The 17,614-nt window shown below is 42.5% G+C and overlaps 1 protein-coding gene across 2 annotated transcripts in view; it reads left to right on the forward strand.

The window, feature by feature from the left end:
- Positions 1-536: 536 nt before the first annotated feature.
- The window catches only part of WDR47_1 (WD repeat-containing protein 47), a 44,064-nt gene continuing 26,986 nt past the window's right edge, over positions 537-17,614 (forward strand). For both annotated transcript variants that reach the window (XM_035730685.2, XM_051212273.1), the window contains exon 1: positions 537-632. The gene's annotated coding sequence lies outside the window, so the exon portion shown is untranslated. The remainder of the gene's footprint in view (positions 633-17,614) is intronic.

The following is a 17,614-nucleotide window of genomic DNA, read 5'->3' on the forward strand; positions in this document are numbered from 1 at the left end:
AACATAAATCAAAACTGAAACATAACACATAATAACAAAATCCCGTATATATTTTAAACAATGGATAAACTGCTCATAATAAAAAGTGGAAAACTCTATACCAAGTAAACATAAATCAATCAAGAATGAAAAAATTAATCAGGACGAAAAATAACTGTATGAACAAAGTATGAAGACGTATATTTTATCCGATCAAAACACGAAATTTTTTTTGCCAAGTTATAAATGGAAACGAACAATGTAAAGCCAAAAGCCGTCGATCATATTTTACGAAGATTACGGGAATGGGCATCATCTGGTCAGTCGCTTAAATATATACAAGTGTCTACTATGTTTTAAAGCAAGAATTCAGAAAATTATTCAATATTATTGTCTACCATCAAATGCATTAATAAACAGCTTTACTGAGTGACGACCTGATAGAATAACCACGTTTAATTTTTATAAAGCAGAACATCGCTTTTAAAATAATTAATGTATTAAAACAACCCCTTATTGATACACCAAAACGTTTCATTTTATTTTTCTATGTGTGGAATTTTAACTGGTGCCTCAACACGCGGGCAGTTGATTTCTATTGAAGCTGTTTGCTGTACGTAGTATGTTTGTGCTTCTCACTATGTATTCATGGAGTAAGTTGAGAAATGTTACTTCAAACAAAGCTTTTCAATTAGGGTTGTGCTAATTACTATGTAGAATATCTCTTCCTGTACCACTGTCCTAAAACCACACAAACATGCTATTCAGCAAATATGTACCAAGTTTACTGAATTTCATATTTTTTATTAAATAAAATAAATTACACAAAACTGATGGTAGTGAGTTTCAGTATTTCCTAGAGTTTGGCTCGATAATATAAGAAGCAACTAAAAAATAAAGAGGAAATACCATAGGCAACATTCTTCAACTAACCTCTTTGTCCCTGCCCACCTACAGTATGTCGTAAAGTAATGAAGTGCGTTTGGAGCTTCTGGTAAATCATCAGTCCTCTTAGGTCGCTTGCTAATATTGGAACTCAGATATAAAATCAAGAGTAAGACATTTACGAATGACTGGGAACATTTGGTTGACCAAGCCTTAACTAAAACTTTACATTATACTTCGTCATAACCAATTATCTTAGAAGTGCTGATGGTTAATATAAGCTCACTAAAATCATTAACTGGTTTTTCGAAGAGCTTTGCAATATCAAAGGGTTTTGTTCACTTTTGTAGACGAAGTGAAGAGAGTCAGTATTTGTTCTTTTAAATTCTTGTAAGCCCGTCCGCTATATACAAGAATAATGTCCACCAAACGTCTTAGAATTCTCTATTTATATGCCTGAATTAGAGTGTTTGAAAAATACTTTTTGTTTACCGACCATGACCCCGTTTTTTATGTGCCCTTACTGATTATGGCGGCTAGACTTTAATTTGTGGACGAACCAATTAGACATAAGATAACGGGTCTTAGACCTTGGCGCAAAACACTCATCCGTTTTACTAAACAGCGTTTTGACATTTTAGCTGGTGTCAGTTCGTGATGAAAACCCTAAATCGAATTCCTAACTCTAATCATCAATTGTAAATCATAATCTTTGTTCTTTACACAGGTTTATAACCCTCATTTAGTCCTAGTTAGCAGGCGGAAATTCTCAAGGTCACTTAGCCGTCGCTCAAAGGTCGTCCATGGATTATAGTTTCCTCATATTTTTGAATCACATCAAGCGAAGAATTTAAATCAAACCTTACGATAGAATAGGTTTGCTGGTAAAGTCTGTGTTCGGGCGTTTGACCACAAATATCTCGATTGCATACCCCGGTCACATTACCTATTATGACGTCATTTTTGCATTGAATCCTTAGTCTGTTTATGTTTTAACCTTTTTTGCGATGTCTCCTAATACTTCCACGCTAACTTGGCAATTAATTTTCCATTCATAGAGAACTTAATCCTCGGATCTTCGTACCATTTGTTCAGCCGCCGCATAACTACAATGCATGGGTGTCATAATATACGTCACTAAGTGGAATGTTAGGAATTAACTGAGTAGACAATGATATTCGATGATATCCCTCATGTGTTTTTACGGAGTGCAAGTTGTATTTGAGATGATCAGTTCTCTAATATTTTGTATTCTATAAGAAACATGTCCAAGTCCACTTTTACAGTACTGTTAATATGACTAAACCTCTGAGCGAGCTCCTTTCATTATATGAGGTGTTCTAGCCACCACCTGTGTACTTAAGTTCTCGTTGTCTGCCTTAAATTATATGCTTTTTATCACGCTGTAAATATTTCACTGTTCAAACCTATCATTCAAAAAATTCTTATCCAGCTTCTCACTTTGACCCCAGTGTTTAACGGAGTAGGAATATTTGTGCAGCATGGTATGTTATCTTGCCTCATATCCCGTATTTCCTGTCAAAAATTACCTGAAATGTGGCAGCGAAATGTAATACCATCTTGATATCAGCATCAACATATGAAATAATGATGTGTAGTTACTGATAAGTATTCTTAAACTATCAACCAAAGAAGGCAGCATGAAACAACACTAGTAAATATTTCGAGTGCAATAAAAATTAGTTAACATCTTGTTATTTTTTCACGTATTCAATTCGACAGAGATATACGTTTAAATTTACATATCTATTACATGGCTGTTTTTCATTTTATTAATACCACGCAATTCCATCTAGATGTAGTTCCATTCCACTAACTGCAGCCTTAGACGACATTTTGATATCCTACTCGTAAAATTTGGGATTATTAGTAGTGGTTTGGCTGCCGATTTCCGACCGTTGTTGCTACCTTGACGTGGTGGTCGGGCTTGCCTATCGTGATGAAGCAACCGAGCTATACTGGCTGGAACAGCCGTTCCTCAAGGTCCTACCATGTCAGACAGGTCGGTTGAAGAGCGGTAAGACTAAAAGCAACAAACCCAAAGTCCGAAGGCGAGGTCGTACTGCTGACTGTACAGAGGTGTGACAGCAGTAAGGTGTTTCCTTCAGACAACCAGCATGACGGCGATGCTGCCTTCCCACAAGGAGGGGTGGGGTTAGAAAAGGTCGACCCTAAAAATGCACACCTCACCTTACCTCACGGATTTCCGTCTCCGGCGGTAAGGCCCTTTGAAGAACGGAGCTAACACGTCAAAAACCTCCCACGAAAAGGCCGTGCGCGACCGGCCTCAAGCAGTTGTCCCTTGGGCACTGCGGTCACGCTCTCAGGTCACTGAGACCACCTCTAATCCAATTTCCTTTTCAGGTACTTCCAGAAGAACCCTTCTTCGGTGTGGGCAACCGGGAAGTGATAACCGCCCTCATACCTCTAACAGCACTCGAGACCACTGTATTCATAATCAACCTTCCTCTTCAATTCCTATTATTCCTCCTACATCGACTTTCCACTCTAAACTTCCTCTTTCGGCTTCCTCCTCAAGTGTCACCATAGCCAACGATTCTAGTGCTCAAAACCCTGTCCCAGGTCTACTGAAACCTCGCTCTAAACTACACATTGGAGCCTTCAACGTACGCACCCTATGTCAAATCGGTCAGCAGGCTTCCTTGGCTAAAACCCTAGAGTCTCTTTCCATTGATGTATGCTGTGTCTCCGAAACACGCATACAGGATTCCAATGTGGTCATTCACTTGACCTCACCTCGGCAAAACGGAGAGCCAACGAGATACACCCTCCGTGTATCTGGTGACCCGATGGCCAGTTCTCGTGGACTGGCAGGTGTAGGCATAGCACTAAGCATGAGGGCGGAACAAGCACTGCTAGAGTGGATCCCCGTCAACAGTCGTCCATGTGCTGTTCGGTTAAACGGCTCCGTAAGAACTCGGAAGGATAGGGATACACGTCGTTGCCTTTTCGTCGTTTCTGCCTACGCTCCCACTGACTGCAGCTCAGATGATGTGAAAGATGAATTTTACAGAAAGCTATCTGAACTTCTTCAGAAAGCTAAACGCTCAGACATAGTACTCGTATCAGGTGACTTTAATGCTCAGATAGGTAGCTTAAACCAAACAGAAAGGCATTTAGGTGGATATTTTAGCATTCCGGCACAGCGAACAGATAATGGTGACCGTCTGCTGCAACTGTGCTCAGACAATCGTTTGTTTTTAGCAAACACAAATTTTAAGCATAAAGAGAGACATCGTCTAACATGGCGACCCCCTACACCAAACCAACGATGGACTCAAATAGACTATATTGCCATCAGTCATCGTTGGAGAGGGTCGGTAGAAGATTGTCGCTCATTCTGGAGTACCTGCTTGTACTCCGACCACGCCCTAATACGGGCACGCATCTGCTTGCGCCTCACTGGACGCGAAAAAGCCACAGTAAAAAGACCCATTAGAACCGAACTGAGTAGCGAGGAAACCAAAAGTAGGTTCCAGGAACAATTGAGGTCACGATTAGGTAGTTTTGAAGACGAGGTTGACCCAGTTGTTGCTTGGAAAGCCATACAAACAGCTGTGGAAACAGCAGTGACATATATCAGTGATTTAAACCACAGGGTTACAAAGAACCAGTGGATTTCTTCAAAGTCTATCACACTGATGGATTCTCGCAAACTCGTCCCATCAGGTTCCGAACATGATGGGGAGCGACAACAAATCAGATCTAGGTTAAGAAAAAGTCTAAGAAACGACCGTGAGCAGTGGTGGGCAATGAAAGCAAAAGAGATGGAAAAGGCGGCGACTATAGGGAACACAAGACAGCTTTACAGACTAATAAAAGAAACTGGAATTAATAAGTCAAGTGTAAGTCAGACTATTTCGGAAAAAGACGACACCCTCATCTGCTGTCAGTCCAGACGTTTAGAACGATGGGCGGAACATTTCAGAGAACAGTTCAACTGGCCTTCAGCTACTCTACAACTACCCTCCATTCCCAGACAGTGTGAATGGAACATTGAAGTAGGTCCCTCAACTCTTGCTGAAGTTCAAAAGGCTATAGTTAATCTGAAACGAGGAAGGGCAGCTGGTCCAGATGGACTGGCTCCAGAGGTCTTTAAGGATGGTGGTCCAATTTTAGCGATTAGGTTGACTAATATTTTAGCTAGGATCTGGGAGTTAGACGTTATCCCATCTAACTGGTCACAATCACTTATCGTCCCAATATATAAGAAAGGGTCAAAATCATCCTGTGACAACCACAGAGGGATTAGTTTAACTAATATAATATCTAAAATACTAGCCTCGATAATTATCAGACGCCTAACTAAGACTCGTGAACTGCAAACACGAGAGACTCAAGCTGGCTTCAGACCTGGTCGTGGCTGCATCGACCACATATTCACCATTCGTCAGATTCTAGAACACAGGCATACTTATCGGCGTCCGACAATGGTGGTCTTTCTCGACTTAAAAGCAGCATTTGACTCGGTAGACCGCGAGATTCTGTGGCAGTGTCTGTCATTGAAAGGCGTACCCCAGAAGTACAGAAACCTTGTGAAGGCTCTTTACTCGAACACTACTAGTTGAGTCAGAGCTTATGGCGAACTGTCATCTACTTTTGTAACCTCAAGTGGTGTCCGTTAAGGCTGTCCACTTTCCCCATTTTTGTTTAACTTCATCATAGATCTTCTGATGGAAATAACTTTCTCGTCGACTGAATTCTCGGGTATTGAACTCCATCCAGGAGGTCCACTTATCGACTTAGAATACGCAAATGACATAGTCCTGTTTGGTGAAGACGCTGATAAAATGCAGAGTCTTTTGGTAGCACTGAGCAACAATACCAGAATGTTTGGAATTCGCTTCTCTCCCTCTAAATGCAAGTTGTTGCTTCAGGACTGGTCTGCGTCAACACCTGAACTAAGGATAGGGAGTGAAGTAGTCGAACGCGTTGGCAACTTCACTTACCTTGGAAGTCTGATCAGCCCTAATGGGTTGGTGTCTGACGAAATCTCAGCACGGATTCGAAAAGCTCGTTTGGCTTTTGCCAACTTACGTCACCTGTGGCGAAGGCGAGATATCCGTCTATCAATAAAAGGACGAGTATACTGCGCGGCAGTCCGTTCTGTTTTACTTTACGGCAGCGAAACATGACCATTAAGAGTAGAAGATATTCGTAAGCTACTAGTATTTGACCACAGATCCCTTAGAAATATTGCTGGCGTCTGCTGGGATCACAGGGTAAGTAATAGTGAGGTTAGACACAGGGTATTAGGTAATGATGGAAAATCGGTTGATGAGGTTATGAATCTTCATCGACTGAGATGGTTGGGCCACGTGTTACGTATGCATGAACACCGATTACCACGACGTGCAATGCTATCCGGTATTGGAGATGGTTGGAAGAAAGTTAGGGGCGGCCAAACCAAGACGTGGCATCAGTGCTTGAAGACACTAACTTCTAGTCTGAGCCATGTTGGTAGATGCAGACTACTTGGTTTTGGTCCGCGTGACTGTCGTAACCAATAGTTGGAGACTGTGTGACATGGCTCAGAATCGATCACAATGGCGTCGGTGTATACACTCTCTGTCTTACCTTAAACTAAGAGATTAAAATCACTTCATATCTTTCTTTCTACGAACCAATTCTTTCTTCTTGTACTATATCTCTACATGCAATCTTTCTCTTATATATTACCACCTTTGACCTAACCGCTGCTGTGAATCCAGTGCTCATCTTGTTGTGCTGATGCGGTATGGCAACCTGGACCGATGCACATATGTGCCTGGTCCTACGTTGTAGCTGACTGACTGACTTTTGACATGGGGTATTATTCTGTATTTTGGATTCTGTAGTTACTTGTTGAGTCAGAGCTTATGGCAAGCTGTTTTCGAAATCGGTAAGCTTTTCGTGGTTTTTCACATTCCTCATTCTTGTTTAACTCCACCGTGAACATTCCTTTAGAAATAGCACTCGTCCGATTCGTCAGAAATCAACCTTATATAATGAAATTCACTTATTGACTTTGAATATGCACATCACATTTCTCTTCGATGAAGACACCTAGAAAAGTCGGTTTGCCGACCCCCTTAAACAACAATGCAACAATGTTTGGGATGCGTTTCTTCATCTAAATGCAAGATTACGACTGGTTTTCGTCAACGTTTGGACTATTAGCAGGGAGTGAAGCAGTTGGGCGTTTCAGTCACTTAACTTACCCTGGAAATCCCAACGGCCGTAGTAGGTTGATGTCTAATGAAATCTCGTCACCAATCCGGAAAGCTCGGTGGGCTTTAACCGTCAAGGCTGTCCACTCTCCCCATTTTTGTTTAACTTCATTACAGACCTACTGATGGAAATAACATTCTCGTCGATTGAATTCTCGCGTATTGATTTCCTTCCAGGAGGTCCACTTATCGACTTAGAATACGCAAATGACATAGTCCTGTTTGGTGAAGACGCTGATAAAATGCAGAGTCTTTTGGTAGCACTGAGCAACAATACCAGAATGTTTGGAATTCGCTTCTCTCCCTCTAAATGCAAGTTGTTGCTTCAGGACTGGTCTGCGTCAACACCTGAACTAAGGATAGGGAGTGAAGTAGTCGAACGCGTTGGCAACTTCACTTACCTTGGAAGTCTGATCAGCCCTAATGGGTTGGTGTCTGACGAAATCTCAGCACGGATTCGAAAAGCTCGTTTGGCTTTTGCCAACTTACGTCACCTGTGGCGAAGGCGAGATATCCGTCTATCAATAAAAGGACGAGTATACTGCGCGGCAGTCCGTTCTGTTTTACTTTACGGCAGCGAAACATGACCATTAAGAGTAGAAGATATTCGTAAGCTACTAGTATTTGACCACAGATCCCTTAGAAATATTGCTGGCGTCTGCTGGGATCACAGGGTAAGTAATAGTGAGGTTAGACACAGGGTATTAGGTAATGATGGAAAATCGGTTGATGAGGTTATGAATCTTCATCGACTGAGATGGTTGGGCCACGTGTTACGTATGCATGAACACCGATTACCACGACGTGCAATGCTATCCGGTATTGGAGATGGTTGGAAGAAAGTTAGGGGCGGCCAAACCAAGACGTGGCATCAGTGCTTGAAGACACTAACTTCTAGTCTGAGCCATGTTGGTAGATGCAGACTACTTGGTTTTGGTCCGCGTGACTGTCGTAACCAATAGTTGGAGACTGTGTGACATGGCTCAGAATCGATCACAATGGCGTCGGTGTATACACTCTCTGTCTTACCTTAAACTAAGAGATTAAAATCACTTCATATCTTTCTTTCTACGAACCAATTCTTTCTTCTTGTACTATATCTCTACATGCAATCTTTCTCTTATATATTACCACCTTTGACCTAACCGCTGCTGTGAATCCAGTGCTCATCTTGTTGTGCTGATGCGGTATGGCAACCTGGACCGATGCACATATGTGCCTGGTCCTACGTTGTAGCTGACTGACTGACTTTTGACATGGGGTATTATTCTGTATTTTGGATTCTGTAGTTACTTGTTGAGTCAGAGCTTATGGCAAGCTGTTTTCGAAATCGGTAAGCTTTTCGTGGTTTTTCACATTCCTCATTCTTGTTTAACTCCACCGTGAACATTCCTTTAGAAATAGCACTCGTCCGATTCGTCAGAAATCAACCTTATATAATGAAATTCACTTATTGACTTTGAATATGCACATCACATTTCTCTTCGATGAAGACACCTAGAAAAGTCGGTTTGCCGACCCCCTTAAACAACAATGCAACAATGTTTGGGATGCGTTTCTTCATCTAAATGCAAGATTACGACTGGTTTTCGTCAACGTTTGGACTATTAGCAGGGAGTGAAGCAGTTGGGCGTTTCAGTCACTTAACTTACCCTGGAAATCCCAACGGCCGTAGTAGGTTGATGTCTAATGAAATCTCGTCACCAATCCGGAAAGCTCGGTGGGCTTTAACCGTCAAGGCTGTCCACTCTCCCCATTTTTGTTTAACTTCATTACAGACCTACTGATGGAAATAACATTCTCGTCGATTGAATTCTCGCGTATTGATTTCCTTCCAGGAGGTCCACTTATCGACTTAGAATACGCAAATGACATAGTCCTGTTTGGTGAAGACGCTGATAAAATGCAGAGTCTTTTGGTAGCACTGAGCAACAATACCAGAATGTTTGGAATTTGCTTCTCTCCCTCTAAATGCAAGTTGTTGCTTCAGGACTGGTCTGCGTCAACACCTGAACTAAGGATAGGGAGTGAAGTAGTCGAACGCGTTGGCAACTTCACTTACCTTGGAAGTCTGATCAGCCCTAATGGGTTGGTGTCTGACGAAATCTCAGCACGGATTCGAAAAGCTCGTTTGGCTTTTGCCAACTTACGTCACCTGTGGCGAAGGCGAGATATCCGTCTATCAATAAAAGGACGAGTATACTGCGCGGCAGTCCGTTCTGTTTTACTTTACGGCAGCGAAACATGGCCATTAAGAGTAGAAGATATTCGTAAGCTACTAGTATTTGACCACAGATCCCTTAGAAATATTGCTGGCGTCTGCTGGGATCACAGGGTAAGTAATAGTGAGGTTAGACACAGGGTATTAGGTAATGATGGAAAATCGGTTGATGAGGTTATGAATCTTCATCGACTGAGATGGTTGGGCCACGTGTTACGTATGCATGAACACCGATTACCACGACGTGCAATGCTATCCGGTATTGGAGATGGTTGGAAGAAAGTTAGGGGCGGCCAAACCAAGACGTGGCATCAGTGCTTGAAGACACTAACTTCTAGTCTGAGCCATGTTGGTAGATGCAGACTACTTGGTTTTGGTCCGCGTGACTGTCGTAACCAATAGTTGGAGACTGTGTGACATGGCTCAGAATCGATCACAATGGCGTCGGTGTATACACTCTCTGTCTTACCTTAAACTAAGAGATTAAAATCACTTCATATCTTTCTTTCTACGAACCAATTCTTTCTTCTTGTACTATATCTCTACATGCAATCTTTCTCTTATATATTACCACCTTTGACCTAACCGCTGCTGTGAATCCAGTGCTCATCTTGTTGTGCTGATGCGGTATGGCAACCTGGACCGATGCACATATGTGCCTGGTCCTACGTTGTAGCTGACTGACTGACTTTTGACATGGGGTATTATTCTGTATTTTGGATTCTGTAGTTACTTGTTGAGTCAGAGCTTATGGCAAGCTGTTTTCGAAATCGGTAAGCTTTTCGTGGTTTTTCACATTCCTCATTCTTGTTTAACTCCACCGTGAACATTCCTTTAGAAATAGCACTCGTCCGATTCGTCAGAAATCAACCTTATATAATGAAATTCACTTATTGACTTTGAATATGCACATCACATTTCTCTTCGATGAAGACACCTAGAAAAGTCGGTTTGCCGACCCCTTAAACAACAATGCAACAATGTTTGGGATGCGTTTCTTCATCTAAATGCAAGATTACGACTGGTTTTCGTCAACGTTTGGACTATTAGCAGGGAGTGAAGCAGTTGGGCGTTTCAGTCACTTAACTTACCCTGGAAATCCCAACGGCCGTAGTAGGTTGATGTCTAATGAAATCTCGTCACCAATCCGGAAAGCTCGGTGGGCTTTAACCGTCAAGGCTGTCCACTCTCCCCATTTTTGTTTAACTTCATTACAGACCTACTGATGGAAATAACATTCTCGTCGATTGAATTCTCGCGTATTGATTTCCTTCCAGGAGGTCCACTTATCGACTTAGAATACGCAAATGACATAGTCCTGTTTGGTGAAGACGCTGATAAAATGCAGAGTCTTTTGGTAGCACTGAGCAACAATACCAGAATGTTTGGAATTCGCTTCTCTCCCTCTAAATGCAAGTTGTTGCTTCAGGACTGGTCTGCGTCAACACCTGAACTAAGGATAGGGAGTGAAGTAGTCGAACGCGTTGGCAACTTCACTTACCTTGGAAGTCTGATCAGCCCTAATGGGTTGGTGTCTGACGAAATCTCAGCACGGATTCGAAAAGCTCGTTTGGCTTTTGCCAACTTACGTCACCTGTGGCGAAGGCGAGATATCCGTCTATCAATAAAAGGACGAGTATACTGCGCGGCAGTCCGTTCTGTTTTACTTTACGGCAGCGAAACATGGCCATTAAGAGTAGAAGATATTCGTAAGCTACTAGTATTTGACCACAGATCCCTTAGAAATATTGCTGGCGTCTGCTGGGATCACAGGGTAAGTAATAGTGAGGTTAGACACAGGGTATTAGGTAATGATGGAAAATCGGTTGATGAGGTTATGAATCTTCATCGACTGAGATGGTTGGGCCACGTGTTACGTATGCATGAACACCGATTACCACGACGTGCAATGCTATCCGGTATTGGAGATGGTTGGAAGAAAGTTAGGGGCGGCCAAACCAAGACGTGGCATCAGTGCTTGAAGACACTAACTTCTAGTCTGAGCCATGTTGGTAGATGCAGACTACTTGGTTTTGGTCCGCGTGACTGTCGTAACCAATAGTTGGAGACTGTGTGACATGGCTCAGAATCGATCACAATGGCGTCGGTGTATACACTCTCTGTCTTACCTTAAACTAAGAGATTAAAATCACTTCATATCTTTCTTTCTACGAACCAATTCTTTCTTCTTGTACTATATCTCTACATGCAATCTTTCTCTTATATATTACCACCTTTGACCTAACCGCTGCTGTGAATCCAGTGCTCATCTTGTTGTGCTGATGCGGTATGGCAACCTGGACCGATGCACATATGTGCCTGGTCCTACGTTGTAGCTGACTGACTGACTTTTGACATGGGGTATTATTCTGTATTTTGGATTCTGTAGTTACTTGTTGAGTCAGAGCTTATGGCAAGCTGTTTTCGAAATCGGTAAGCTTTTCGTGGTTTTTCACATTCCTCATTCTTGTTTAACTCCACCGTGAACATTCCTTTAGAAATAGCACTCGTCCGATTCGTCAGAAATCAACCTTATATAATGAAATTCACTTATTGACTTTGAATATGCACATCACATTTCTCTTCGATGAAGACACCTAGAAAAGTCGGTTTGCCGACCCCCTTAAACAACAATGCAACAATGTTTGGGATGCGTTTCTTCATCTAAATGCAAGATTACGACTGGTTTTCGTCAACGTTTGGACTATTAGCAGGGAGTGAAGCAGTTGGGCGTTTCAGTCACTTAACTTACCCTGGAAATCCCAACGGCCGTAGTAGGTTGATGTCTAATGAAATCTCGTCACCAATCCGGAAAGCTCGGTGGGCTTTAACCGTCAAGGCTGTCCACTCTCCCCATTTTTGTTTAACTTCATTACAGACCTACTGATGGAAATAACATTCTCGTCGATTGAATTCTCGCGTATTGATTTCCTTCCAGGAGGTCCACTTATCGACTTAGAATACGCAAATGACATAGTCCTGTTTGGTGAAGACGCTGATAAAATGCAGAGTCTTTTGGTAGCACTGAGCAACAATACCAGAATGTTTGGAATTCGCTTCTCTCCCTCTAAATGCAAGTTGTTGCTTCAGGACTGGTCTGCGTCAACACCTGAACTAAGGATAGGGAGTGAAGTAGTCGAACGCGTTGGCAACTTCACTTACCTTGGAAGTCTGATCAGCCCTAATGGGTTGGTGTCTGACGAAATCTCAGCACGGATTCGAAAAGCTCGTTTGGCTTTTGCCAACTTACGTCACCTGTGGCGAAGGCGAGATATCCGTCTATCAATAAAAGGACGAGTATACTGCGCGGCAGTCCGTTCTGTTTTACTTTACGGCAGCGAAACATGGCCATTAAGAGTAGAAGATATTCGTAAGCTACTAGTATTTGACCACAGATCCCTTAGAAATATTGCTGGCGTCTGCTGGGATCACAGGGTAAGTAATAGTGAGGTTAGACACAGGGTATTAGGTAATGATGGAAAATCGGTTGATGAGGTTATGAATCTTCATCGACTGAGATGGTTGGGCCACGTGTTACGTATGCATGAACACCGATTACCACGACGTGCAATGCTATCCGGTATTGGAGATGGTTGGAAGAAAGTTAGGGGCGGCCAAACCAAGACGTGGCATCAGTGCTTGAAGACACTAACTTCTAGTCTGAGCCATGTTGGTAGATGCAGACTACTTGGTTTTGGTCCGCGTGACTGTCGTAACCAATAGTTGGAGACTGTGTGACATGGCTCAGAATCGATCACAATGGCGTCGGTGTATACACTCTCTGTCTTACCTTAAACTAAGAGATTAAAATCACTTCATATCTTTCTTTCTACGAACCAATTCTTTCTTCTTGTACTATATCTCTACATGCAATCTTTCTCTTATATATTACCACCTTTGACCTAACCGCTGCTGTGAATCCAGTGCTCATCTTGTTGTGCTGATGCGGTATGGCAACCTGGACCGATGCACATATGTGCCTGGTCCTACGTTGTAGCTGACTGACTGACTTTTGACATGGGGTATTATTCTGTATTTTGGATTCTGTAGTTACTTGTTGAGTCAGAGCTTATGGCAAGCTGTTTTCGAAATCGGTAAGCTTTTCGTGGTTTTTCACATTCCTCATTCTTGTTTAACTCCACCGTGAACATTCCTTTAGAAATAGCACTCGTCCGATTCGTCAGAAATCAACCTTATATAATGAAATTCACTTATTGACTTTGAATATGCACATCACATTTCTCTTCGATGAAGACACCTAGAAAAGTCGGTTTGCCGACCCCTTAAACAACAATGCAACAATGTTTGGGATGCGTTTCTTCATCTAAATGCAAGATTACGACTGGTTTTCGTCAACGTTTGGACTATTAGCAGGAGTGAAGCAGTTGGGCGTTTCAGTCACTTAACTTACCCTGGAAATCCCAACGGCCGTAGTAGGTTGATGTCTAATGAAATCTCGTCACCAATCCGGAAAGCTCGGTGGGCTTTAACCGTCAAGGCTGTCCACTCTCCCCATTTTTGTTTAACTTCATTACAGACCTACTGATGAAAATAACATTCTCGTCGATTGAATTCTCGCGTATTGATTTCCTTCCAGGAGGTCCACTTATCGACTTAGAATACGCAAATGACATAGTCCTGTTTGGTGAAGACGCTGATAAAATGCAGAGTCTTTTGGTAGCACTGAGCAACAATACCAGAATGTTTGGAATTCGCTTCTCTCCCTCTAAATGCAAGTTGTTGCTTCAGGACTGGTCTGCGTCAACACCTGAACTAAGGATAGGGAGTGAAGTAGTCGAACGCGTTGGCAACTTCACTTACCTTGGAAGTCTGATCAGCCCTAATGGGTTGGTGTCTGACGAAATCTCAGCACGGATTCGAAAAGCTCGTTTGGCTTTTGCCAACTTACGTCACCTGTGGCGAAGGCGAGATATCCGTCTATCAATAAAAGGACGAGTATACTGCGCGGCAGTCCGTTCTGTTTTACTTTACGGCAGCGAAACATGGCCATTAAGAGTAGAAGATATTCGTAAGCTACTAGTATTTGACCACAGATCCCTTAGAAATATTGCTGGCGTCTGCTGGGATCACAGGGTAAGTAATAGTGAGGTTAGACACAGGGTATTAGGTAATGATGGAAAATCGGTTGATGAGGTTATGAATCTTCATCGACTGAGATGGTTGGGCCACGTGTTACGTATGCATGAACACCGATTACCACGACGTGCAATGCTATCCGGTATTGGAGATGGTTGGAAGAAAGTTAGGGGCGGCCAAACCAAGACGTGGCATCAGTGCTTGAAGACACTAACTTCTAGTCTGAGCCATGTTGGTAGATGCAGACTACTTGGTTTTGGTCCGCGTGACTGTCGTAACCAATAGTTGGAGACTGTGTGACATGGCTCAGAATCGATCACAATGGCGTCGGTGTATACACTCTCTGTCTTACCTTAAACTAAGAGATTAAAATCACTTCATATCTTTCTTTCTACGAACCAATTCTTTCTTCTTGTACTATATCTCTACATGCAATCTTTCTCTTATATATTACCACCTTTGACCTAACCGCTGCTGTGAATCCAGTGCTCATCTTGTTGTGCTGATGCGGTATGGCAACCTGGACCGATGCACATATGTGCCTGGTCCTACGTTGTAGCTGACTGACTGACTTTTGACATGGGGTATTATTCTGTATTTTGGATTCTGTAGTTACTTGTTGAGTCAGAGCTTATGGCAAGCTGTTTTCGAAATCGGTAAGCTTTTCGTGGTTTTTCACATTCCTCATTCTTGTTTAACTCCACCGTGAACATTCCTTTAGAAATAGCACTCGTCCGATTCGTCAGAAATCAACCTTATATAATGAAATTCACTTATTGACTTTGAATATGCACATCACATTTCTCTTCGATGAAGACACCTAGAAAAGTCGGTTTGCCGACCCCCTTAAACAACAATGCAACAATGTTTGGGATGCGTTTCTTCATCTAAATGCAAGATTACGACTGGTTTTCGTCAACGTTTGGACTATTAGCAGGGAGTGAAGCAGTTGGGCGTTTCAGTCACTTAACTTACCCTGGAAATCCCAACGGCCGTAGTAGGTTGATGTCTAATGAAATCTCGTCACCAATCCGGAAAGCTCGGTGGGCTTTAACCGTCAAGGCTGTCCACTCTCCCCATTTTTGTTTAACTTCATTACAGACCTACTGATGGAAATAACATTCTCGTCGATTGAATTCTCGCGTATTGATTTCCTTCCAGGAGGTCCACTTATCGACTTAGAATACGCAAATGACATAGTCCTGTTTGGTGAAGACGCTGATAAAATGCAGAGTCTTTTGGTAGCACTGAGCAACAATGCCAGAATGTTTGGAATTCGCTTCTCTCCCTCTAAATGCAAGTTGCTGCTTCAGAACTGGTCTGCGGGGGTGTTGTCTACGAAAATGAGAGGACGAAAAGCGAATGCCCTGCGCTTTAACCGGATCACAAACAACCGGTGCACATGGACTCAAGTATCCTGTGGGAACAAATGGCGTATGAGCCAATCGTTGGTCACCGGCTAACATGGGAGTGCATCTCCTCACGATGCTCCACTTCCTTGTGGATCAGACCTTTAGGTCAAAGGCTCGGAGTGTGGCCCCCTAGGAAAACCACCTGCTTCGGTCTGGGAACCCGGGCAGTATCACAGCCCTCACACAAAAGTGTGGCGCCTATATATTTGGTACCCTCTTGTACCAATATTTATGTGTTCAAATAAATAATGATGGTAAATCAGTTGATGAGGCTGTGAATCTTCATCGACTGAGATGGTTGGGCCACGTGTTACGTATGCATGAACACCGATTACCACGACGTGCAATGCTATCCGGTATTGGAGATGGTTGGAAGAAAGTTAGGGGCGGCCAAACCAAGACGTGGCATCAGTGCTTGAAGACACTAACTTCTAGTCTGAGCCATGTTGGTAGATGCAGACTACTTGGTTTTGGTCCGCGTGACTGTCGTAACCAATGGTTGGAGACTCTGTGTGACATGGCTCAGAATCGATCACAATGGTGTCGGTGTATACACTTTCTGTCTTCCCTCAAACCGTGAGATTAAGATCGCTTCACATCTTTCTTTCTACTAACTAATTCTTTCTTGCTGTACTATGTCCTTATATGCTATCTTTTTTTATATATTACCACCACTGAATTAACTAGTTCTATGAATCCGGTGTTCATTTTGTTGTGCTAATGAGGTATGGCAACTTGGACCGATGCATATATGTGCCTGATCCTACGTTGTAGCTGACTGACTGAGTGGATACTTGGAGAAGACTCTAGAATCTCGCGTAAAATCTATAAAAATACTAACATTTTTCTTATTGTAATTCCTACTTCCATCTACCCTTGTTATTTGGAATATAATTTCGTTCTTGTTCAACCGTGTTCTGATTTGAGAACTGGTCGATTGAAGTAGCGTCCAAGAATACTAAGCAATAGGAAAAGCTGGGTCGTAATAAGAGAAATTATTATAGTTGCGACGGGGGAAATAAGAATATATTCAAGATGCCAATATCAGATGACCAACTCAACCGAATACTACAACAACAGCAAACACAAATGCGGTTACTGGAGACTGACGAACAAGCTTAACATCCACTGCTCAAGTTCACACGCTATTTCAAATACTTTTTGTGGTGCGGTTGTTGGGAGCATCACAGACTTCATCTATGACCCCGAAATTGGAAATGCCTTTCTCACGTCGTTCAAGCGTTGGAAAGATACATTTCGAATAGAATTCTGTAAACAGGATGACGAGTGGAAGACTCGATTGTTGATGAGTAAGTTGGGAAGAAATGAACATGCACATTATGCTGACCATATATTGCCAAAGTTACCTCGAGAACTCAGTTTCGAGAAGACAGTAACTGAATTGTCAGAGATATTCGAAGACTCCTCTTCATTGTTTAGTATTCGATATCAGTGTCTAAATTTGGTGAAACACGAAGCTGATGAATATGGTGCTCTAGCAGACGTCGTCAACAGAGTGTGTACGGTTCTAGTTATGCCCATTGAAAGAAGACCAATTTATTTGTCTAATGTTCATCAAAGCTCTTCATTCACCAAAAGATGCTGAGACCATGACTAAACTTTTAATTCGACTGGATCAAGATCCAAACGTCACACTCAGGACATTGATGGATGAGTGTAAACGGCTAAAAAACATCAGACACGACAATGAGTTAATTGAACAGGTAAATCCTAATTTAATCTGCAGTAGTGTCAATACTATCACTAGG

This window comes from Schistosoma haematobium, chromosome ZW (assembly GCF_000699445.3).
Source record: "Schistosoma haematobium chromosome ZW, whole genome shotgun sequence".
Classification (NCBI taxonomy): Eukaryota; Metazoa; Platyhelminthes; class Trematoda; order Strigeidida; family Schistosomatidae; genus Schistosoma; species Schistosoma haematobium.